Source organism: Setaria italica, chromosome I, assembly GCF_000263155.2.
Source record: "Setaria italica strain Yugu1 chromosome I, Setaria_italica_v2.0, whole genome shotgun sequence".
Classification (NCBI taxonomy): domain Eukaryota; kingdom Viridiplantae; phylum Streptophyta; class Magnoliopsida; order Poales; family Poaceae; genus Setaria; species Setaria italica.
The window spans coordinates 5,951,631-5,960,555 of NC_028450.1; positions in this window are offsets into that span (position 1 = coordinate 5,951,631).

An 8,925-nucleotide genomic window follows, 5' to 3' on the forward strand; every position below is an offset into this window, starting at 1 on the left:
GGCCCGATGCCCCTGGCCACCCGCCACACTCCCGCCCCTGGACGACCGCGGCCAGACGACCCCGACCGCCGCCGCCCGCCGCCTGTCGCCCCAGGTCGCCGGCTGCTGGCCAGCCGTCCGCCATCCGTCGGCCCGTGGTCCGCCATCCGCCGGCCCGTCGTCCGCCGCCCTCGGTCGCCGGCTAGCCTCCCAGCACCCCCGGCCGCCCGCCACACCCCGCCCCCCGGACAGCTGCCGCCCGATGACCCCGGCCGCCGCACCCCGCCGCCCGTCGCCCCCGGTTGCCGGCCGCCGGCCAGCTGGCCGCCACTCCCTGCTCATCCATGTTGAAGGATGGCATCCTTGTATAGAACTTTTGATGGATATAATTTTATTTATGTGGACCAATCACTTTAATAGATGAAAAATATATAAATTTTATTTTGTTACGAGCAATTTGCATATAAACACACTCACAGACCTTTAGGGGCATTACAGGTATTTCTTACACAGCCTACAGTTTCACAGCTCCTCTAACCAAACGGTTTTCTGCTTTTCCCACAGCTGCTTTCTCACAGCTGCTTTTCCACAGCCCACAGCAGTTTTTCCAAAAGCCACAGCCCAACCAAACACACCCTTAGTCTAGTTTAGTCCAGTTTTGTGGACTAGAGGACTAAAGCCTTTAGTCCACCTGTTTGGGTGTTTAGGGACTAAAAGTGCAAAAAATAGTGGACTAAAGTTTAGTCCATAGGAACCAAACAGACCCTAATATTGCGCACCGCCTACAGGCTACAAGCCTACGAGTACTACCCACGCCATTGTAGTTAGGTATACTGTATTTACATGTGAACTCTCTGTTTTTTGCACTGAATTTTCGAATTATCAGAGCCCAGGATATACATGCCAGTCAACTTTGGACCACTCAACTCAGCCCATCTACCCATGTATAATCATTAACCACCGCAGTTGCCAGTACATAACGTACCCCACTGCAACATGCTGCACAGTGTGCCACAAAAGCACACTAGTGCAGTAAAAACAATCTTTTCAAGTCAGAGGGAACCATGAGGGAGACCGGAGTTTCCCGAGCTGCCTGTGCCTGTGCCTGGCGTCTCCGGTATGTTCTCCCCTGGCTCCCCACTTTGCATTGCACAGCTAGGTGGTGCCATGGATAGTAGCTATAGGTGGGTGGGGCTCTCCCATTAGCTGCTGCTGCCTGCCAACCAACCACTGATCGACGCGACTCACGTGATCCATCCATGATCCATCATCACGCTAGAATGACAACACTTTTGGTTTTGGGGGCGGCTAATTAGTTAAGCTGCAACGCTCTAATTCAGGATCGGGACAATTGAAGTCGATGATGATGGTTTTGCCTAGGGCTTCATGAAGAACAACTCATCTGAATATCGACCAGCAGTTCAACACACACGGTGACCTTGTTCAAGATGGACCAATCCAATCGTTCGTTAGTCACCGCCTCACCGCCATCGGAAGGAAGAAAAGGGTCTATCTAAATCTGAGTGATTTTTGTGCCGCGCCACTTGCCCTCTGCGGCTCTGCCGCTCTCCGCCCGCTGGACCCATCGCCGTCGGTCTTGGCCATGGTCTTTCCCACCAGTACGTACGTGCAGGCGTACAGGCTTCTTTTGACCAAAGCCAACGCAAAAGGCTTCAGATCAGAATGGTAGAGCGTTGGTGGCCGACCGCCATGATTATAGGTCGCGCTCTTCTCACTTCCGGAGGCTAGCACATAAGAGATAAGGGATTATATTGGTTCGGAAAGATCCCTACGTCCAGTTTTGGTAGGAGTCGTGTTCCTTGGATCGAGTGCGCTAGGCTTACAACAGGGTGCTTATAAGCAAGTGATGCGTGTGTGCGCGTATGTGTGATGAATGTGTGAGAGAGAAAGGAGGTCCGGTTCCTTTATATAGGCCAGGGACCGATAGACAATATCGAGAAATGGAGGGGGTCCTGACCTCAGAGGTCGGGGGTTGTGGCATGGTCGGGTGTTTCTTGCATTAAGGGGCTTCCTTGTCCTATTCTCTTGGCCGGTCGTGGGCTTCGCACACCCTGTACAGTGGCTCCAGTGTGGTATGGGCCACCTATGCATGGCCTGGCCCGCTCCGTGGCGTGCTCCCATCGTGTCCGCCAACCCTGTGGTAGTGAACGGGACGAGAGCCGTTGCTGATGTCCATACCGTTGATGAGTGGGCAAGCCTTGATTAGTAGCCTGCACGAGGCGTGCCGCTCGTCCTGACTTTCCCCGACCTCTTTAGTGCGCTCACGGACACTTCACGCCGTAACGCCTATCACTGGGTCCCACCTCACCTGCGGGCCCGTACCGGGCCAGACGTGGTGGCATGGTCTTGATCCTGATGGATCACCCTGGCGGTGAGGGTAATGATGACGTCGGGGCGCGTACGCCCGCACGTGGCCTTGCTTTGCAGGTCATCCTGGGCGGTCCAAAGAGGTGTAGCCTCCAGTACAGGCGCAGGTCTTCTCGAGTCAAGGAGTGGGTGGGGTGCTGTGGGCCCCTTGCAGGTCCCGCCCCCGATCTGCCAAATTGGTGGGTTATGGCCCTCGGCTCCCAATCAGGGGAGGTTGGGAGGTGGGCCGCGGCGTCTCCCGCACCGCCTCTAGCATGCTTTAGGCCAAGGTCTTTTTATGCCTTGGCTGCCTTGATTCCCTTCCCGGAACCCTAGTACGGGAACCGTCAGAGAGGGAGGACATGGTGGCAGGCTGCAGGGCATGCCTCTCACCACGGCGCTAGTCTGCCACAACCTTTGAGGCTTTGATCGTATGCATCTCTCTGCCGCGCGCTGTTGCTGGCCAGCTGCTGCTCGATTGCCTACAAGTACTACTACTCCACCGGCGCTGTAGCCTCGTCGCTCCTAAAGCGCGCAGCAAGGCTAGCCAAGGCATTCGCAGACCACCAGCTGAATCCACCCACCCACCCATCCTCGCATGTAGCGCCCGCGCCGGTGCGTGCCATGGCCCGTCGTCTCCTCCCGCTCCTCGTCGTGTCCGCTGTGCATCCCTCCTCGCCACCACCACCCCTGTTGACGCTGCTGCTGCCGCCTCCGCCCCGCCGCTCGACGTCGCCCCCGTCCCCGACACCGCCCTTGACGTTGTTGCCCCCACCCCGCCAGCCAACAACATCTCCTCCGTCTCGACCGCGTCCCCATGCCACCACATCCCGCCGCTGCTGGGCCACCACCAGCGCCCCGTCGCCGTTCCAACCGCCCCCGCCCGGAGCCCAACCACCCACGCCACGCTAGCCGGTGGCCCCACCAGCTCCAAGCAGGCATCCGGCAACTCCAACCGCGGCTACTACCTCATGTACGTCGCCCTGTTCGTGCTCAGCGTCATCACCGGCTGGACCGTCGCGATCTTGACGTTCTCCAGTGGCGGCCTCGGCACCTGCCTCTGCGTCTGGTCCTAATTTCCCGTTAATGTTTCTCAGAGTGCGAGCGTACAAGTACAACATTCTCTCGCCCTACTCTTCCTCTCCTTTGTGCCATGGTGGTGTTAGTCCTATCACCATTTTATGCCTTCAATTAGAGTAGAGTCGCATGCTTTTTTTCCATCGACTTAAACATCAGAAGCAATGACGACAACCTCTCATCGGATCTCTAAATCTTTCGCTGAGTTTGATGGTGTTGGCCGGACTTGCACCGCATGCTTTTGTACTCTTGTCTTATTATTTCTGCCATCTTGATTTTACTTATCTGGCAACAGTGTATTTATTGATTTACCCTAATCATGTTTATTCTATACTGAACGGCAGACACATGGTTTTACATATGGGTGTACAAATATTCCACCATTTATTTCTGTTGTTAAATATGTCATCTACTATTACTAATTGGAGGCTCCTTTCGAAGCCTCCAGGTGAAGCCATCTAGAATTGCTAGGTGGATACTCTAGAAAAAGAGAGAAATCCTAGAAATTCTCACAAAAAAGCAAAATATCCGACCATCAATCGATAGATTCAAATCATCATAGCCATTGGATTGTTTTCTAAAAAATTACCCACCTATGCCATTATGAAAATAGCCTAAAGTAACTCCCTAAATCTATATATAAATTACCCACCTCTACCATTATATAAAATAAACTAAAATAACCCCCTAATCTTCATCAAAATTACCCACTTATACCTTACCCACTTATGCCATTATAAACAATATTTAAAATAACCCCCTAATTTGTAATTGAATTGCCTACCACTATTACTTAAAAAACTTAAAGTAACCCCTTAAATTTGCATCTATATTACCCACACATGCCATTATTAAAAATAACATGAGGTAACTCTACGTTTGAATCAAATAACCTTTATTAAAAATATACAGCAATATATGATTCTAAATCGTCTATATCTTGCACTATTGCTATACGATATAATAATTAAGGTCTAAATGCATGATGTGTGTCACCATTTATAAGGATATAAAGTGATGAGAATATAGATTTCTATGCTAAAATTGTATCTCAAACTTAAGGTTCATTAAACAAATTCAAGTGCATACCTGCGAGGCAAAGTGAAAAGTTAAAGATTATAAATGTGGATGAAAATATTATAGAGTAATTACTAACTAACACTATCACAATTGGATGAAGATATTAAGTATATATCTACATAAGCATTGTGTGTTCGAATATTTAATGAACGAGAGCTAGCTTATGGTAATAGTTTTTTTAGCAATGTAGTCTCATTTTTTTTCATTGGAGGCTCCGCATTAGTTCCCATGAGACAAGTCACAAAAAAGAGACAAATTCTCATAAAAATTAAAAACGTCAAACACCAATCTTGTAAACTCTAATAATCATAGCCATTGATCTATTATATTTTCTAAAAAGTTACCCACCACTATCATTATGAAAATATTCAAAAATGACCTCTAAACCTATATTTAAATTACTGAGCTCAGCTATTATAAAAAATAATCTAAAATAACCTCATAACCTTCATCCAATTTACTAATACACATCATGATAAAGCATAACTTAAAATGTCATTCTAAAATTTATCTATGTTATCCACGTACGTCGTTATTAAAAATAACCTAAAGTAAGCACCTAAATCTTAATCTAATTATCTTCGTGTGCATCATACAGAAATGTCAAAAAGTAAACTAATATATGAATTACCTATATATGTCATTGTTAATATAAAAATACTAAGCTAAAGTATATACACATGATGAGTACCACCATTTAGACCATTTATACATATATGTGAGGAATAGATGAAAAATATTGATTTGTATGCTAAACATAATGTATGGAGGATCGGAGGTGTGATACAAAATGGAAAAAATATGAATATGGATGAAAAAGTGCATTGAGTAATTATTAATTAAAAATCAATCACAACTGGACAAAGATAGGTACATATCTACATAAGTATTATGTTGAAGTATTGAAAAATAAGAGAGTAGTAGGTAAACAATTTTGATTATTAGCTAGGAGTTTAATTTCTAAATAATTTTTAAATACAATAGTTTCTAAAAATATTAGCCCATGCGGGAGCACGAGTTGATGGACTAGTTCTACAAATTGATATTAAAAAAATAAATATAATGAATATTTTATTTATTTTAATACTTCATTATGTGTGAATGGCAAAGAACCGCAACAACGAAGAGGTTCAGAAAGCAAGTATTAATTTTTGCATTAGGATGAAGTACGGGGCATTGATCTTACTCATCTTCCTTTGCTTTTAGGATTAATTCATCGGGGACTCTTTTCGATAAATTTATTTGTGGATTCATAAAAAATATATCTTAACAGAAAGGCCATTGTACCAGGAGAGAAGTAGAGAGACCATCACGCTTAAATTTTGAAACAAAGATTCTAGCAAATGCAGTAGACATCGTTCCCTATTTTGAAATAACTATATTTTTATATGGCTAAATCTCACACTTATAACATATATTGGTCATTTCAGAATATTTATATAACAACGCCGGTGTATATTCTAGATAAATATCTTTGTTTAGAATTATATTTAAAAGTATAAGATTTAGATAATTTTTCTGAACGAAGAACCACCTCGTAGCGGGGAATAGATGCGTAGGTACACTAATTCATCCACACACACGTGCATTTTTAGCTGGTAGGAGGCACACTCACTATTATGAGGATTTTCTATTGTGCATATGCGTGCATCATTATTGTAAAAAACAAAATTATATTTCAATATTATCATGCATATTAGAGTATGGTAAAAAATAATTATATATTTACATGATCTTTAATATCATCGTCGAAGTTATTTTTACAAGATAAATTGCTTGGAGTGAGAATGGGAATTTAGCACCATATAAAGAGATGTGGTGCCGTACTGCCGTGGTGGAGGCGGATTGTGGCCTTGTGTGGGACTCAGCTGGAGAAGAAGCTGATGGCGTTAGAGTTAAAGGATTAGGGTTATGGGGTGTATTTGAGTAGTAGTGGCCGGGTACCTAGAGGGACAGTTGCCGACGGTGGTCGGCCTAATGGCGGTGGCATATCGTGGTTACGGCCACCTAGATGATGGGAATTGCCGGTGGTAGGAAAGGATCAGCGGCGGGATGAGAAATCGAAGTGGTCAGCGGTGGGAGGCAAGTGATGCGGATTGCGGCGAGACGGCGATCCGGTTGCCGGCCGTGCACGGGTACTTAGTGCAAGGTTGCAGTAGTAGCGGATAGGTGGACGTGCCGTCGATCATGGAGCGCGGGGTGGGGTGTTGAGTGGCGGTGGCCGGTGGGGAGAGGGTTGGTTGGATGTGGCCGCCGTCGTCAGGAAGAAGACAGCAGCAGCTGCCCGGTACGTGCGCTCGAGTGAGGGGCCCGTAATGCTTGCTTCTTTCTGTCCACACTGAAGTTGGGCCCTTTCCCAACAAGCTAGGCAGACACCGGCCCGATCCACAATATGACACTGAGCTAGCTCTAGCTGGTGTTAACCACAAGTCCACTCTAATTGCAGGATGCTGTTCGGCCGTCAGTGATGTCCCTAACTAATAAACCTCGGTGCCACGCCGGCCTTCGACCCCAAGCTGAAGCTCACATCGATCCATCTTTAACTGGAGGGCAACAGTGGAGGGTAAAGGGAGCAAGAGGGATCTGTTGCGTCGACGCGTGAAGGTCGCAAGCGATTCCATGCGCGTTCACGGTTCACACACTGACACACACGATAGGTCGCAGCTCTTGCGCGTCCGGCGGTGGACTAGCTTTTGCCCCTCGCGTCGCCTTGATCGACACATTTCCCTTTCCCAAAGGTCCTAGGCACGCACGCCTCCAGCAGCCTACAAGTACCCCGCTCCGCGTGCAGCACAGCAGCGGCGGCGGCGGCCACCTTTAGCTCTCGGCTCCGATCGAGCGCGCCAGCAGTGAAGCACCCCGCGTCTTCCACGTCCAGTGCACCTCCTCCGCCCCGGCCGGCTGCGCGCGTCGCCGCCAGCCCGCCATGGCGCCCCGCCGCCTCGTCGCCCTGGTGCTGGCCGCCCTCGCCGCCGCGTCCCTCCTTCTCGCCGGATCCACCGCACCGCCGGGCCGCGACAACGCCTCGGCTGCCGACGACGACGTCCTCCCACGCACGGCCGCCGCCGTCAACGACACCACCCATGTCGTCTCCGGCAGCATCGCCCGCCGCCGCCTCGACGCGCCACGCCCCCACCTGCTCCGCTCCGTCATCCCGGCCGACGACGCCGCCGCCCCCGCCCCGAGCTCCTCCTCCTCCTCCGACGCCCCGGTGCCGCCGCCGGCCCGCAACGCCTCGGAGGCGGCCGACACCGTCCTCCTCCTCCTCCTCCTCCTCCCGCGCACGCCCGTCGTCGGCTCCCGGCGCCTCGGCCCGGACCACCACCTGATGATGACCCACCGCTCAGCCGTCCGCGCCGGCGACGGCGCCAAGGCCTGCGTCCCGTCCCCGCGACGCGTCGTCATCCTCCTCACCTGCGCGGCAGTCGGCGGCCTCTCCCTCGGCATCTTCTGCGGGCGGCGCGACGTCAGGGCACGTAGCAGGGTCAAGGCTAGCGCCGCCGCTGTTGCTTTGTTACTAGTGCTAAGGGCGTTGGCGTAGCTTGTTCGTTGTGGTTGGCACTGATGTGTGATCGTCCTCGTAGCTGTCACGTATAATCTACTCCGTGATGTGTCTGGATAAGTAAATGAGCTTGGCTTCCTCGAATGAGTTCTGAAACAACTAATAATACGATCGGTCGATCGATCATCTTTGCAAGCAGTCGAGGACAGGAGTGAAAAGCAAAGGAAAGAAAGCTAAGGCCGGCGAGGCGGCGACGCGGTGTCTCTGGGCAGTCACGAACCTATCGTACGTATCGCGTGTGGAGGTCGCAGCAGAGGCTATCAATCAAGTTCGGTTGCATGTGAGTATACACAAGCATCCTTCTCATCACCAATTGCCAGCCTCCTCGCGCTAGCTAGCTAGTACTAGCAATCCTGTGTGTTGGTGCCGACTAGCACAGTAGCAATGGTAAGTTGGTAACACTAGCTGGTCGTCCACAAACTCCAAGCTCTCAAGTATTTTTCCTTGAAACGAGAACACAAACTGTTACATGCTAAATCAGCTATATCCTTTTCAGCCATTGTTACTCTAAAGCATCAGTTTTTAGCATCACGATTTATCGATGTTAAGTGAAACAATTTTTTAACTCATTACGGCCACTGTAAAACCCCACCTTTGAATATGCAATTTGAGTCCCCCAGCAGGAAGCCAAGGAAAACATGTTCCTCGAAATTCTTTTCGTATGTTCAAGGATTCTATCGGGCCCATCCGAAGGGCTTGGTGCAAAACAAAACAAAAATGTGCAAAACGAGTAGTAGTAGATTGTGAAAACTGAAAAGCTAGCCGCACGAAGACTTTGAGCTTGGGAGGAAGAAGCTCTCTTCCACAACCTTTTTACATTCTTGGTCCCGACATCAATATATGCAAAGATTTGGTACATA